The 16424-nt window shown below is 32.0% G+C and overlaps 1 long non-coding RNA gene across 1 annotated transcript in view; it reads left to right on the top strand.

Moving 5' to 3' along the window:
- The first annotated feature begins 11835 nt into the window (after positions 1-11835).
- Positions 11836-16424, top strand: part of LOC136339637 (uncharacterized) — a 131724-nt gene continuing 127135 nt past the window's right edge. The window contains exon 1 of the long non-coding RNA XR_010732172.1: positions 11836-12159. This is a non-coding gene — a long non-coding RNA (uncharacterized lncRNA). The remainder of the gene's footprint in view (positions 12160-16424) is intronic.

Genomic DNA, 16424 nt, shown 5'->3' with positions numbered 1-16424 from the left:
GGATGATGAAGAATTGGAAACTAAGGAAATTTTAATCAAAATATTACGTTAGAGTTCAAGTTTGCGCTTGAAATTTTCATGTGGATTCTGGGAATTTGAGTCTTAAATATGATTTCGTAGTTTAAAATTCACTTAAACTAAACTATAAATAATTGAGAGGTAATTTCAAAATTCGAACTCTACATAAACCTGGAAATATGAAGTGAAAATTCACGTTAGCAGACCTAAATCTCAAACTTGAATTCGATTTTCAATTGAGTAAAGAACTAATAAATACTAAGATTTTTTAAGCCAAAAACTTGAAAATTCAGAAATTTAGTATTTGGTTTATTGCGCTCCTAGTAAATTCAGGAATTTGGGGGTAAATTAAGGTTAACGTCAAAGAACAACAATGTCAAACTTACTGTCCAAAAAAGGGAAACATTCGTCCACATGAGAATAATTGATAAAAGTCCAGGTTTTATAAATTAATTATGACTCTGATTGATTTAGTGAAAAGTTGTCAAATTTAATATATTTACAAAAGGATGAAAAAGCTGTGCAAGAAAAATCCAAAATAAGAAAAACAATTCAAAACATCACTCTATATACTGGGTGTGTCTAAATAAATGAGATAGACAAATATTTGAAAATCGAGAAAATCTACAAAAAACATGTTTGAATAAAGTTTTTTTTTTATTTTCGGGGGCTCAACTTTTTATGGGGTAATTTTTTTCCCAAGGTCAACTTCGTTTTTTCAAATAAAACATTCAATTTTTTTTACGGTAAAAATGTTTTTACTTGAACTATTATAATTACATATATACAATATAAATATATGCTGTATACTAAGGAAGCAAGCATACATGTATCCAGGTCTTCACCTTGACTAAACTAAACTTGCTAACTAGAAAATTGACAATGTAGCTACTATAGGTCTATAATTAAATTGTGCGTTAAAGATAAAAATTGTGAAAAAGTTGAAAATTGGTAACTTTAGTTGATGCTTTTGTTATTGTCTCCAAAAAGAGTTATGCTTCCTTCTCAGATACTCGAGGTGACTAACGGAGTCACGTAAGTAGATTTTTTCAAAGATACATGTATAAAGAAAGTTCAAACGTGAAAGCTTCAGCTTTTAATAACTACGGCCCTATTAGATTAAATACAGCATTCCTAAATGTACTATCTATAAAAGGGAAAAATATCGATGCAAGCATGTATAAAAAATCAATGTTATTAGCATAGTTCCGCAACATGATTTTTGTAAAAATAAGTAGAAAATTCAGAAAAAGCATGATTTTTTTAATAATTAGAACCTTGTTAGTTTAGATACAATGCCGTAAAATTCATTGCTTATAAAATAAAATAAGAGCTATGAGCCCATGTAAAATAATCGATGTAGTTCTCACAGATCTGTATTTAGAATGTTTTGACAATGAGTAAAAATCAATACAAAGCTAAAAATTTGAAACTTGAATTTGTTATTTATTGTGTGTTCTGCTACCTGAAGTACAATGTTTTCAAACTTACAAACTATAAAATTGAGCAATAGCTACATATACATAGAAAATTGCAGATGAACTTAGTGTATGTCGGCAAATCATTTTTCTTTAGACAAGCAGCCAAATCTAAGAAAAGAAACGTGAAAATCCAAATTTCGACATATTTATTTACTAAACTTTCAATTATTGTGCTACGACGTTGCTAAATTTGCTGTAGGTAAAAAAATAAAATAGTTATGGAACCATGTAAGAATAATCGATGTGACCAGTTAGAGCAGAGATTCCCAAATAAAATTTTTCTAAATTAGCGGAAACAAATTCAAAAAGTGTTGCACAATTTGAGGTGAAATACAATCTAAAGTTGCCAAATTTAATCTCTATACTCGTGAAAGTCCACAAATTTCTACGCTTGAAACGATTAATATCAATTTTCATGCGCAAATGTGATCACACACTAAAATACTAAAATACTAACACAATACTGAAAACTTAGAAATCTAGGTTTGAAACTGGGGTTTCAAATCCGAACATCTCCGTTGCGAAACTATAATTCCTATTGAAAACGTAAAAGAAACTTAGAAGCTAAAGTCGCTTTTCAGGTTAATATATACTGTGGAGACTCAGCAAATTCTCGACTTCAATGAGGGAATGAAAGAGGATTTTGTAATTCCAAGACGTATTGAATGCCACGTTGGTACATTTGAATAATGATCAGCTTTATAGCCATTGTTAGTTAGAGTAAATTTCCCTAATCTGTGTTCTATGTGACCACTTTTGATTGTAATTTTGTCGTTATGTTAAAAATGACTTACTTTTCTCTCTAAGAGTTAAATTTTACTATAATTTCTGTATAGAGAGACTATAAATCTTCCCTCATATAGGAAAAGAACAATTATTCCTCTATTACTTATTAAAGATTCATATTTAAGAGAAAACCAAAGAGCTGTCCTATCTAATAACCAGATCAAACAAAGTTTAATCGAAATTCCAATAAGCTACGATTAGCGAATCTTAATATACTGGCTCGCTTTAATACAGACGGGGAAAGATGCTTTAGGGAATTTGACTAAGATATTAATGTACATAATGAAAGTTTGGCCAAGTATATTAACATGGGACGGAGCGAAGTTCAGGCAAGTCATGTTAACGCAATTTTTACACCAGGCTCAAAGCTAAGGCTTACTATAGATTACACTTTATTGGAAGTTCATTAGTTTCGATATGCCTGCAGTGCATGGCAACTTCCAGACATTCAAGAAACATTTATTGAGCTACATTTTGATGGAATATTAGGTGCTTCGGTTCCGGTGCTGTGTAATATCCAGGCTTTTTATCGTTCCTGGATTCCTGATAGAAGTCTTGTCCAGGAGCATTCTGTCGCGTTTAACCACAGCAGCGCAATACTAAGGTCGGGACAAGCGCAACGGAAAATCCACCTTGCTGATTATTATTGGTCATGCGACTTAAGGAAAACTTTTAATAATCCACATTTTTTCAAGTTTTTCAACCTTCCGCAGCCGAGGTTTGTGTTGTAAAATTCCCTAAAAATCCTCTCACATCGCATCTAAACGATCGACTATTGAGGAGGTAAATCTGATAGAAATGGACGTAGAGCCAGCTCTAACGACTTCTATCAAAGTTTTAATGTTAACCCATCCAATAAAATAGCTTTAATCTTGGGTTTAAAGGTACAGCCAGAGAGTTTTCGTTTTAACGAAGACGTAAAATATCACGGCATCAATTGCTAAATAATTTTTAATAAATCAACGAAATGTACTCGATTTTAACTGATAAAATCCTTGAAACGCGGCACGACAACCCAAGAACTATTTATTGTCCAATGAAAGAGATAAAGGTTTGATCCGGTTACTTAATTTCAAAATTAAAAGGCCTTTCCAAGCGCGCACCTCGCTATCTAGAAAGAATTAAATCAACCGAATGGTAAGAATATAACATAACATGGAAAACCTTTTAGTTTCGAGAAAAATAGTTCTTGGATGCCCTGACCATCTGTCAATAGCAATTGTGGTATTAAAGAATAAATGGAGGCAGTTCATGCACTTTGCTAAAACCCTGAAAGATTGTTTTTTTTTAACGTATATGTAACTTTAACCTCTATAAATAAGCAATTTGTGCGTTAATTCAGAAATCACGATATTATTGGACTTCGTCGAATCTAAAACAAAGAGCTCAACATACCGCCTAAGGCCGTCCCTTTCGAATTAGGGCGCATTAGTTCCTTCCATACGGCAATAAAATTATTACTTGCTTATTATACCTAACATTTTCATCCCTCTTTGGCAGGGCTTGGCTTCAAAATTACTCCTGACCCTGCCCATTATTTCTAAATTAATTTCCCTCTAATTCCGCCCTCTCGTTTTAAACCTATTCGGTAATTTGGGCACTGATGGTGAAACTATATTCCCGGAATTACTATAGCCGAAACAGAGAACAGAGTATTTTCGTTTCCCATGGGCTAAGATTGATGAAAGTGAATTAGGTAATTGTTGAAGTATAAACAAATAATAAATCGCATAAGGAAGACATCAGAGTAATTGTGACAAATTAACTCGATAAAAAAATGTTTCTTACGTTGCATAACTAAAACATGTTGAAAGCAGATGTCTTTAGTGGGTCCTAATTCTGGCAAAGGAATTTGAAAGAATAACAAACTTGTGAAGATTTGTTTACGTTTAAGTAGCAAGTGCGTGTTTTTCGTCCTGAAATGACTCTATTAGCAGCTGGAGATAATTGTTCAAATCAGTTGTATTTTTCGAGGACAAATTACAATATCGGAATATTTTCTGTGAACTTAAATCTAATAACAATCGCCTCTCAGTTCTGTTCAGGCTAATCCAAAATTTTCTAGAAGTGTTCCCTTCTAGATCGTCAAACATTCTTTACCCCATTAGCACAAAATTGCCATAAAATCCTATTAGTGAAGCAAAAAACATATTTTACAATAATTTTGGGTTAATTCACTCCTCAGGAAGTTTATTTTATCTATTTTTACTTTAATTATATGGAAATAAGTTTCAGTTTTGAAATCGAAACACTTGAGATTAAATTCCTTGTTATCGGAAGATATAAAAAATATATGTAGATATACACATAAAAATTCAAAGGCGGACTCTTCTACGTGAGAATCTCTAAAAGGTGACACAATTTAACTGATATTCGTATTTATGTCTATTTAATTGAATAGGATTCAGTTTCGATGTTCACCCTTTGGAACTTAAATTCCTAAATTCAAATTTAAAAGTTCGTAGGTCTCCTCATTAATGCCCTAAGTATGAAATCAAAACAGATCTTTACAAAACCGAAAGAGTTTGAAAAAATTAAACTTCGGATAATAGTAAAATTTCCAAATATGAACTTTGGTGGATATTAACCTACTTGATTTTTAGTAGATACTAAAATGCCTATAAAAAATAGTATCATGAGATTATTTGGGTCAATACATTAAGAGTTGATTCAAAAATTATTTAAAACAGTCTCGTTTAAACGGTATTGACGGCCAAAGTTTTTGAAAGAAAAACATTTTTTACGATATATCTGGAAAATAATGAAAAGGATGTGACTGAAACTTATTGTGCATATGTTTATTAGTACAGGGATTATTTTCATATAGCATTCATATGTATACGCAATATGCAAGGAGAAAATTAGTAGCCATTTTTGTATAAAAATTACAAACATTTTTCAGTGGATAACTGCATCTCATTGATTTTTTTTTTAACAATAAGTTAGGCTTTTCTCTAACTTTTCCATATCTTAGAAATTTCTCGTATAGTTAACATTTCATGCTAAAAAAAATTTTTTTTTTCGCATACAGAACATCAATTTGCAATTACTTCGATAATTATCAATACTTGATGTAAACTTTAATGTTACTTATGGAAAATATAAAAATTAATCCATTTTTTTTTTCAGTTTCTTTTGAGATCAGTAATTGCGTTTTCTAATAAAGAAATGAAGGATATGATTTAAATTAAGGGTTTTTCGCATATGGGTATATGCGTATCTTGCAAGGACCTAACCCCTCGTGCAAATGCTCGGCGACAGACTTTCCACCAATTCGGGCATGAACCGTAACACAAGATGTCAGATTATCTTCACAAAACCCACGTTTTAACTATATCGGTAATTTATTCATTAGAAAACGTGAATGTTGATTTTAAAAGAAACTTCAAAATATTTTGGTAAATTTTTATGACATTTTTCATAAGTGACATCAGTATCTATGTTAATAAGTACCGATAATTATCGAAGTGATGACAAATTGGTGTTCTGTATAAGAAAAGAAAATATTTTTTTCGGTGTAAAAAGTTAACCATACGAGAAATTTCCAACAGATAGAAAAGTTACAGAAAAAACGAATATATTATTAAAAAAAATCAATACGATACAGCTACCCAGTGAAAAGTTCTGATTATTTTTGTACAAAGAACGCTAAGAACTTGCCGCTTGTATTTTGTGAATAGATATGAATGGTACATGAAAATAATCCCTGTACTAACCTGAACAAATGCACAATGGGTTTCTTTGAAATCCATTGAAGTATTTTTCAAATATAGCAAAAAGCATGTTTTTTTTTTTAACTTCGACCATCAATAGCATCTAAACGAGACATTTTTTCAAATAATATTTGGAACAAATCTTAATATATTGACACAAATAACCTAGTACCATTTTTTACATACATTTTCGGAACACCCCGTATCTTTGGCTAAGACATCCCACAGGAAACTTCTAGAAAGGTTAAAGACTAAGCCATCAGACTGCAAAAATGCTTCCAAGATACTTAGAGTGGAATCAAGAAAAATATGAACTTTGTTAGTGAAGACCTTATACTGTTGTGAAAAAACTGAAGGACCTGGCGTATGGGATTTGAAGAGAAGCTCGCAGTAAACCGAAAGTTGTGGATCTGGATCGATTAACCCTGAACAATCCCGACTTCGAAAATCTACCGGCAGTAGATGACCGGGACGATCGACTTTAAGAGGTGGACTGTGAAAATTTGTCTTTTTGTTATTGGTTTCATAGAACGCGGTTTCATATTAATTGTATTCAAATTGTGTGTTTGTTAGCTAAAGTACACATAGCCTCAAAAGTTTTGTATCACCTGATTTTTCTTCTCTAAGATTATTTACCATAAGAAGTTTTCGGTACCTTCATACTTATAGTTTATTATTAACAACAGTGCCCTTTCGACATCGATAAACATATTTTTATACATTCTGAGCGTAAATAAAGGATATGAGTTTTATTCTGATGATATGGATTAGTATCATTTTAGGCTTCAAAATAATTTTATGAATCATCAAATGATAAAATAAACATTTCTAAGCTGGAAATAATGTTTTTTGGGAAGGAACGATGGTACGATATATTTCATTAATCTTTTCTCAGACAAAATTCACTCAAGATTTTGAGGTACAACTGGTTCACAATCTTCTATTCAAAGTTGAGTTTTTGTTACCTCATCATATTCTCATTGTAAACATATTTCCTTTCAATAATAAAATGTATGCAAAAACTTGACATGGTTATCTATACGACGTTCCCCTATTGTATCTATAAACCTTCAAATTTGGCGTTAAATTAATCTTTAACTCGTGACTGGGGAAAAGTAAAAGCAAAGGAAAGTGAGGATTATTGATTTGAGTGCGTAATATTAGAAGATAACCTTAGGGCGAATTTTCTCGCCCCTAATGCGGCATACATTCCAATAAAGCATCTGGAACGGAAGCCGGGAAACAGGATCGTCTTGATTGCTTCGAAATTTCTAATGAACTGCAAATCTTAATGCTAAAATATTAGTGATGGCGTGGTGAGAACTAGACGGTGATTAATATTTAAACAAAAAAATTTGGTGCAAATTGTGGTACCAATTACAGTACCTATTAGGGTTTTCTGGATAAAATGGTGACCGAAAATTGTTTCAACTTGCAATAAGTGCCTATCGATAGATTGTAATAATTAATAGGTTGTTAATAATTAATAAGTATTGTAACAGTGTGATTTCTTAATAAAACTAACATTATTCAAGTAATCTTCTCGTAGAATTAAGAAAAACTCAATTTGTGTTTGTGGTCCCGTGAATTTATTAGTATTATGAGATATTAAAGAATTAAGAAATTTTCTGTCGTGAATACGTTTTCAAAGTTTCTATACGAAAGAAACACAAAAAGAAATAGGAATTGAAAAGGGCGCAGCACTAGTAATTATACTAACTCTCAACTTCTAATTTCACCCCCTTTGACTGGCATACCATACAGAGAGGAATTAATATGTTTACATGTCATTAAATTACAATTTCATGGCTTGTGGTTCTGACTGATCTGTTTATATTAGGAAATCTGTACAGCTCTCGTAGTTATTAAAGGAAAAGCTATGTACAGTAAATTTCAGATACCTATATCGAAAACATTCGTATAATGCAAAAGTAAACGAGAAAAATTTCTAGAATATCCTAAGTGAGACCTTATTAGAAATAACATTTTCCGGAATCGACTCCCAGAAAATTGAGTTGCTGGAATTGTGCAGAATTTTATTCTCTTGCTATGTCAAAGAAACGCTTAGAGAAACTACATCAAATTGAGAAATGGGTAAGTATATTTGGTACAGAAGTACCAACTTCAGTCACCACAAGATCAAGAGATATCCTGTAGGGGGCCAATAAATAACTGAAAGTAAACAAAGACGCAGGAACCCTCTTCCCGAAACTTAAACAAGCCGCAAAACTTACCCGGCATATCGGGATGGGTCACACTATCATGGGAATATATTATCCCTCCTAGGGAATATGCAAAACGCGGAGCTCTAAATCAATCCGTGGAATCCCAGAAACAAAAACTAGATCTAGTCAGATGGTTTGTTACATGAAAAACCTCTTTATACGAGGGCCGTCGGTTCCGAGCCACCTGCAAACCATTGTCCCTCTTCATATTATAAATTCCACTTTTATTTTTCCGCCGGCTTAACTGACACTTGGGTGATGCTCTACTGCACTGCCAAGTTCCAAAATTAGAAAAGTGAAAATTGAAGGGTTTTGGGTATTTTTAGCGCGTTCCTGGTAATCCCTAAGGAACGCAAGTACATGCGACAACTATAATTGGGAGATAGAGGAATGATTATCTTGTCCAAAGGCGATTAATCACAAGCCCTGGGGGGGTCGAACTTCTTGTAGTCGTCGCGTACAACTCCCCAAGTTTGGACCTTTGTCAAGACGACGGTTATATGGCTCGTTCTTGAATTATCTTCAATTGGGTTAGGGCGAAATATTACGCTGATATGATGAGTTATAGTAATGCAGTTGGTGGTTAAAGGCATTCTAACTTTCGAAGTTTTGATTTTTTTTTAACACTCAAAGTTAGGATGAATTTCATCAAATGAATCATATTTTACGGTAAATGATAATTAGCTAATACCCATCGGTACACAATTTAAGGATCAGTTCAATAATTCTGACTATTTTTGGTTTGTGATATTATAAAGTGACACTTATGATATTATCATTCGTAGGTTGTGAGATATATGTATGTAAGTGAAAATGTACATTAAATATAGACTTTTCTTATTTATTACCAAAGGATCGCACACAAAGCGCGAAAGTTAAAATCACCAAATCACGTTTTCGCAACAACAATAGATGAGACATTTAAAAATTAGTAGTTGGTGTTACTTCCATTTCCCGGTGAATTCCTGTTATTAAATTTCTAATTCCGTGTTGAGGAATTATTTCCTACTCTTTAAGCAAACAAATTCGCAATTCCTCCAATGTTTGTGGTTGCCGTACTCTCACCCGTCTTCCCAACATGATCCACATATGTCCTATTGGATTCATGTCAGGAATTCGTGCAGGTCAATACATAGTTTCAACTTCAAATTTATGCAGGTACTCTTGAACAACTCCAGTGACATATGACCATGCATTTTCGCTCATAAATCAAAACTGAGGGCCCACAAATGGCGCAAATGGCATCAAAGAGGTTCAATCATATGTATTTGTAATATACCTCGCAGCAGTTAGAGAGCTAAAACCGATCACCACTAATTTGGTAGAGGCATTTAGATTGATGCCATCCCATACTATCACAGAATTTCCACCAAAATTTATTGTTGGTGCAAAATTGCATGGTGCAAATCGTTCGTCTGGCCTCCTCCATCATCTTTCACGTCTATCTAGAGATGTTTGAGAAAATCTGGAGTCATCCGAGAATAATACGCGCCTTCAATTGACATCAGTCCAATTCACATGTTCTTCAGAAAATATTAATCTCAGATCTTAATCTCAAAACACGGGAATCTTCAATGAACAACGGTCCACAAATTGGGGTGAATGACATGTCGTTCTATACTCATTAAGACTTCTTCATATTATATGGTCAGAAACTTAAACGTTTCTGAAATTTTATAAAATAAAATTCAATTGAGACCAGTAGTGCACTGATCCCGAATAGCATGTAACCCCAAAAAATGGTCATTTCGTGTAAAAGTTTCCGTCAGACAGCCTGGTCCTCTCCTGCGAGAATACCTTTGAGTCTCTTATAGTGTATTTTCGAGTTCTCATTAGCTAAACCATTCTTCTATCAAAGCTATGGTTTTAATTATTTCTTCATCATTTAACTGTTTTTTTGTGAGCCATGACACAGCAGTAAGATATTTAGAGGAACTACCACAATACCCTGATACTGGGAAAAGTAAATTCCATATATTTTAATAAAATAATTCGTTATTATTCGAAATGCAAATAAACAGCAATATGTTTCACGTTAAAATTTTACTTTTTATTCTACTTTAAAAAACGAAAATAATATTTAATATTTATTTATAATTTTCTCTATCGACGTTACAAATAAAAATATAAATCACTTTTTTGGATTTACAATCCCTTAAATTGGTTTAGGAGTATACTTTAAGTTTCACTAAATACATAAAATCTGAAATAACCCGAAAAGGAGTTAAAATTATTAAATTTATTGAAATGGGACTTTGTAGGAATGACATTTTTGTAAATTATACGTATGTATATGTTCCGAACAAGAAGAGAAGCTAAATGAACTTGAGTGTAGAGAAAGTTAGAAGTTTATATAGTTCCTGCGCTATAAACCTGTTTCCAGCTGATTCAGATAAAAGTATTCTAAGAAGTTCATACTCACATCTCTACATGAAAACTTCAAGAAGTAGATTTGATGATTCCATTTTGCACTTTACTTGATTTTATTTCACAGATTTCCAAGAACTTTTATATCGGTTATTTCACCAAATTTCATTGAAATATTTGAATTATTTGGGAAATTTTTGAGGTATAAAATAGGTAGCATATATAATTTAGACACATACTTGATGTGACTCTGTGTATTACATAATTCAATAGACAGATTCACAAGCTACTCAAGACATATTTATTTTTCAAATTTTATTGAAATGCAGGATGTTCATTTAACAGCCCCTTGGATTCCAGTGAGTTTATTTGTGATTTTATAAAAAATAAATTATGAAGATGAATATGAGGCTAATTAAGGCAAATTTTAAAATTACTGACAACCCTACCGGGCAATCGTATATTCCTTTAGCTAAAGATACATACAGGGTGTTTACAATAACACTATAAGTTTCATTTTTTCAAGTTAAATTTTCTTAATTTTTTAAAATAGGGTGGTGTGTTTTCATGACGAACGATAAAGGAAAATTCAAATTGCTTTATTTTGTTACCAAATAATGTCATATTTATCTTAAATATTATCAGAATTATTAATTATTTCGGGAAAACCTGCGTTAATGTTTAGATGCCTGAGTTTTAATTATAAATTTCCATGGTTTCGATGTAGTTTGTTTTAAATTTTTGGCAGTTATACCGATACAATATCGATATCGATTCTTAGATGATTCCGACAAGTGATACGATAAATAAGACATTCGTAACACGGAATAAAGTAATAATCGAGTGTTTGTTTATTTGAAACACTCATTAGATACGACACAGACATTTTTCTTCTTCTGAAGCGTGTTCCTCTCTCCAAGGAAAATAGCATGCACAATTGGATTCAAATTTTAAAATAAAGACCTAAATTTGGTAAATTTTTGTTGTGGAATTTTAAATTTCCAAAGTTAAGGAGAACTCCTTCTAGATTATTTTTATTTGCGCCAGGGAGGGGGGCACCTTGTTTTGGTATTGATTTTTCAGTACAAATAAATCCACACGTAGTTTTGCGATACTACATCGTCCGGAAATGACGCTTTGGATTAAGATGGTTTTGGAAACAAAAGAATAACACTTCCGCCGTCAGTGTTAATGGCGTCTTCGTGATTCCTCCCGTGTCGCTCGTGAAAAAGATGAAATTTCAACTGAAAATGTAAAAAAAAATTGGAAACATTTATGGACTTTTGTAGATTAATTAAATAGAAATATAATGAGTGTTTGTAAGGCATGGTGATTGCTTGAAAACGGGTAAAAATCGTAATTTAAAAGTTCAATTTCATTTGCCAATTCCGGTAATGGCGGCTCGTTTGTGTTCGGGTTTCCGAAGCTGCACGATCGTTTAGTAGCATACTTGCAAGTGAGTGTTGTGTCGAAAATAAATTGTTGAAATCTCTCTTCACAATGACTGGAGAATGATGGTTTCTTCGGCGACTTTCCAACAGGATCATAACTTCGGAAAGCTTATTTATGGTAAGTGATCGCTGTTTGATCATTCTACCTAATTTAACCTCACTTAATTTTATTTTCTGTGTTGGCCAATCTACATAAGTGGTTTTTGTCACTATTTATCCAATTAATTGACAACTCGTGAAGCCGGGTTAACATTTTGAAAACAATTTTATTTATGTTGACTACAATAAATGTATAAAGCAAAACAATCTAAGGAAGTAACTTGCAATAATATGTCCGTGCAAAAAGCCTTCCCACTATTTATAATGATTAACTACAATGTTAACAGAATTATAGCAACACTGCACATCACGATGAGATAACTAGTGACTCAAAATGAAAATGATATAAGTATCATTTTCACTTGATAGATTTTTATTCATAAATTTTCGTCTGCAACTTAATAAATAGCTATAAATATTTCTATAATATGCTTTGAAATTCAGTTATTCTAAATATGTAATATGTTAAAAGAGCAATTAAATAGCGTTTAATTAATAAATAACCATATGAACGAATTAACTGCGCAAACGAGCATCAAAGTTTAAATGATACGTACAATTAGTGACCACATTATTTTCACTAAGATATAATTTAGGACTTCGTCGGTAAATCTTTGTTTAATGTTAATTCATGTAAACATATTAGGACTCATTCCATTAATTTTTGGATGTAATCGAATCGTAGTATTTCTTTTTTTACACTTGCATTCGTTTTAGTTTTTCCTTGTTCGAAATCTTGTGATTTATAATTTCTATTTTTATTTTAATCTTCAGATTTTCTATTATATTAATGTTTAGTGATTGGGTCGAAGTGTTAAGTACCTGAGGATAGTTACATAAAGATAATAGCCGTTCTTTTACTGCACGGGCTGTGTTTTTTGGATCACTGTTTTAATAATATATATACAAAAGTATTTCCAATATTTCATTTTTTCACATTAGATCTTAAATTTTGTAACATGGTAATGTCCATTATTTTGTCAATAAAATGGAACTTCGCTGTAACAGCACTAGACATACTCTCACTATTACGGCCCTTTCGTCGTGTTTCATATAATCCAGCGGTTCTGAAACTGTGGGGTGCGACCCCAAGGGGGAACGCCTTTACATAATTAGTGGGGCGCTACAGATTCGAAAGCATTCTTTGTTCAAATTTTATTTAATAGATAAAGGAACTCGTTCTAAATATCTAAGGAGTAATGCCTAACGTGCGCTTGTTTTAAGATGCAGAACTTTTCTAAATTTGGTTCTATATTGGAGATGGTCACTCTGAGTTCATTTTTTAATTGAAGTTTATTTGGGTATTTAGATTTCCAGGCAGTAAGTGCAAAGAATCTAGTTTCACAAAGATAAGACGTTGGAAAAGGCAACAGAATCCTATGCGCCTTGGCTTTTATAGAGGAGTAGTCACTTGAAAGTTCAGTTGAGAAATTTGTTAAAGATTTGTTAACAAAACTTGATGTTGGAGAGGTGTTTCTTGAAACATCTATCAGTTGTTCTTTTTTCGTAGTGATAATCCGACAGATATATTCTCAAATCAACTTAGAATTCATCTCCAATTGTATCATTTGATGTCATTTTTTACAGAGGTATCGTTCTGAAATGTGCATTTACATTTTTGTAAATGACCTCTCACCGTTTTTAGTATCAAAGCTTGGTAATTCTTTTTCATTGGGGAATTCTGCATAAATTAATAGAACGCGGTAAATGTTTTAAAACAGTTTCTTTTGAATTTTTTATTCCATAACTATATTTTCTATTAAAAAGCACCAACTTTTTGACCCAAATCAAATATATTTACATCTTTTTCCTAAGTTGAAGAGTAAGTGTATTATGGTTTTTCAAAAATATCTACTAAATAATAGCTAAAATATATAAATAATATAATAGTTAAAAATAATCTGTCGTAAAATTCTCTTAAATGCTTGTAATCCTCCTCCTTAAAAATATCGCTTTTTCCCTTCTTAGTTTAATAACACGCTTGACAGACCACTTCATCGCATGATAACCATTTGGATGAAGATTAAAATAGCAAAGATTTATTCGCAGCTTTCATATCGTCACATAGAACAGAGAACATCATTGATTACAGAGGTCTGGTTTTTATAAAGTTAATTACTTCAATAACTATTGTCAAAACCATATTTAGTCCAATACCATTTAGATGCTAATACTTCTCGATGAATTTTTCAATGCATCCAGATAATCTCGAAAGATTTCTTTTTTTACCAGTACTTTTAAATTTTTGTATTTACTAAACATAAGGTCCATCGGTGCAAATCGTAACATAATTTTTTCGATGCAAATTCTCCTTACTAATAGCATAATCTATAATCTTGAACAATTGGTGGCTATAGTTCTTCCTTTTATTACTTCACAAAACAATAAATCCTTACACATTTTAGAACCTTGATAGAAACTGATATAGATAGTCAAATTCGAATCATTACTGGAGTTAACTGTTTCGTCAAGTTGTATAGCAAACAATTTTCCAGTAAGCTCGGATTTAAGCTGTTGCTGAATATTAACTGATATATTGTTAATTTGTCGACAGATTGTATCATTTCACAGAGGAATATTGTCAAGTTGTTTAGAAAAGTTTTTCCCAAATATAGTTGCAAGAATATCCTTGCAAGTGGGTAAATTAATTTGCTCTACGATAGTGTGGAGTTTTTCACATTTAACTACTTTATATACCACTTTGTAAGAGCCTTATAATTTACTGCAACAATTTTGTGGAAATTTGACTTCTGCTTTTGGAACAATTTTAGTTTTTCTTCAAAAACAATGGCGCGGTTTATTGATGTATTCTTTATGCAGCGTTTTTAAATGCCTCGTCAATTTATTATGCATGCTATCTACAGCCAATACTTTTAAACAAATAACTCCGTGAGGTGTTTCTTTGTCACCTCCTTCTAAGATAATATTCCAGGTCATACTTGCGTGTTTTAAATTTGGGACAATCTCCACGTGGATCTGTCTCTGTACAACTCACTTCATCCTCAAGTTTTTGTCTAAAAAATTTACCCACATACACCTCCTCGTTCTAACCCACAACAATGTTTAAGATTGTTTTTGTGTAATGCAATTACGTACGTTGAAATAACTAATAACAACCACAATTTTTTTGTTTATAGTCTTGTTATTCCAATCTAGAAATTTTGGAAACCTTCGATACCTGGCGCGAAGTTTCCGATAGCTTTCGAACGCCCTAGATTAAAGTGTTGCTTAATGTAATTTGAATTTGTGCGTTTTGTGGGACGCGAAATTGCATGGGTTGGAAGAGGGGGGGGGGGGGGGTAAAATACAAAAAGTTTGAGAATGCCAGAACTGAGTCTTAAATTTTATTCTTTATGCTTTTCATTTCATTTTCCCCAAACATATACACACCCATTCGGCCCAAATAAATTATATTTACTTTCATCAGGAAAATAGAACGGTATTCCAAAATTTCAAATCTTTATTGAAGTATTCCTTTTCAAATGCTACTCTAATTTTTCGGTATCTCTCACCAAGAAATGTTTTTTTTTTTTAATTCCGCCATGAAGATTGTGGTTTCGCAAAACTTATTTTTCGTCGGAATTAGTGAATGTCTTTCTTGGGAAAATTTTTTTCTGGTTTCCGATTCTACCTTCCTTCTTATATCTATTTATAATATGTTAAACTGTCGTTGCTCTTTTTTAATGATTTCGGCGTTAGGCTTAATAAATTTCCCTTTCTTATATATGGCAAATGATTAATTCGCGTCAATTTAAATTTAGGTGGCTACCCATTATGAATACAACTGTTGAATCAATTAAATATTTAACTGTTAAATTCAAACATTATAAATAAATCAAAATCAGTATTTATATATTACATTTCGTAATTTTTTCTGTCGTGGTATAAATTCGAAAAATTTGTATCATTTAAAATTTGATGTTCATTTGTGCGATCAATAAGTTCATGTGGTTATTTATTAAAAGCTATTCAATTATGTGTTTGACACATTTAGCTGTCAAAGTAAAGAAGTATAGAAATATTTGTAGTTATTAGTAAGTTGCAGATGCAAAAAATTTATGGTTCAAAATCTATGAAGTTATGACGTGTATCATTTTCACTTTGAGCCACCATGCCATTCTTCAAGCAAAATCGTTGTGAGTAAACTTGAGATGTCCATAAACAATTCTCAGTATATGAAGCAATGATATAAATCATACTAATAAGTTTTTATTGAGTATGCTTCATTCTGAAGCCCAGTGTTATAGACAGATTTTGAAGTAATCATTGTATTTGAAAAAAATC

This window comes from Euwallacea fornicatus, chromosome 6 (genome assembly GCF_040115645.1).
Source record: "Euwallacea fornicatus isolate EFF26 chromosome 6, ASM4011564v1, whole genome shotgun sequence".
In the NCBI taxonomy this organism is placed as follows: Eukaryota; Metazoa; Arthropoda; class Insecta; order Coleoptera; family Curculionidae; genus Euwallacea; species Euwallacea fornicatus.
This window is presented reverse-complemented; position numbering and strand designations above follow the sequence as displayed.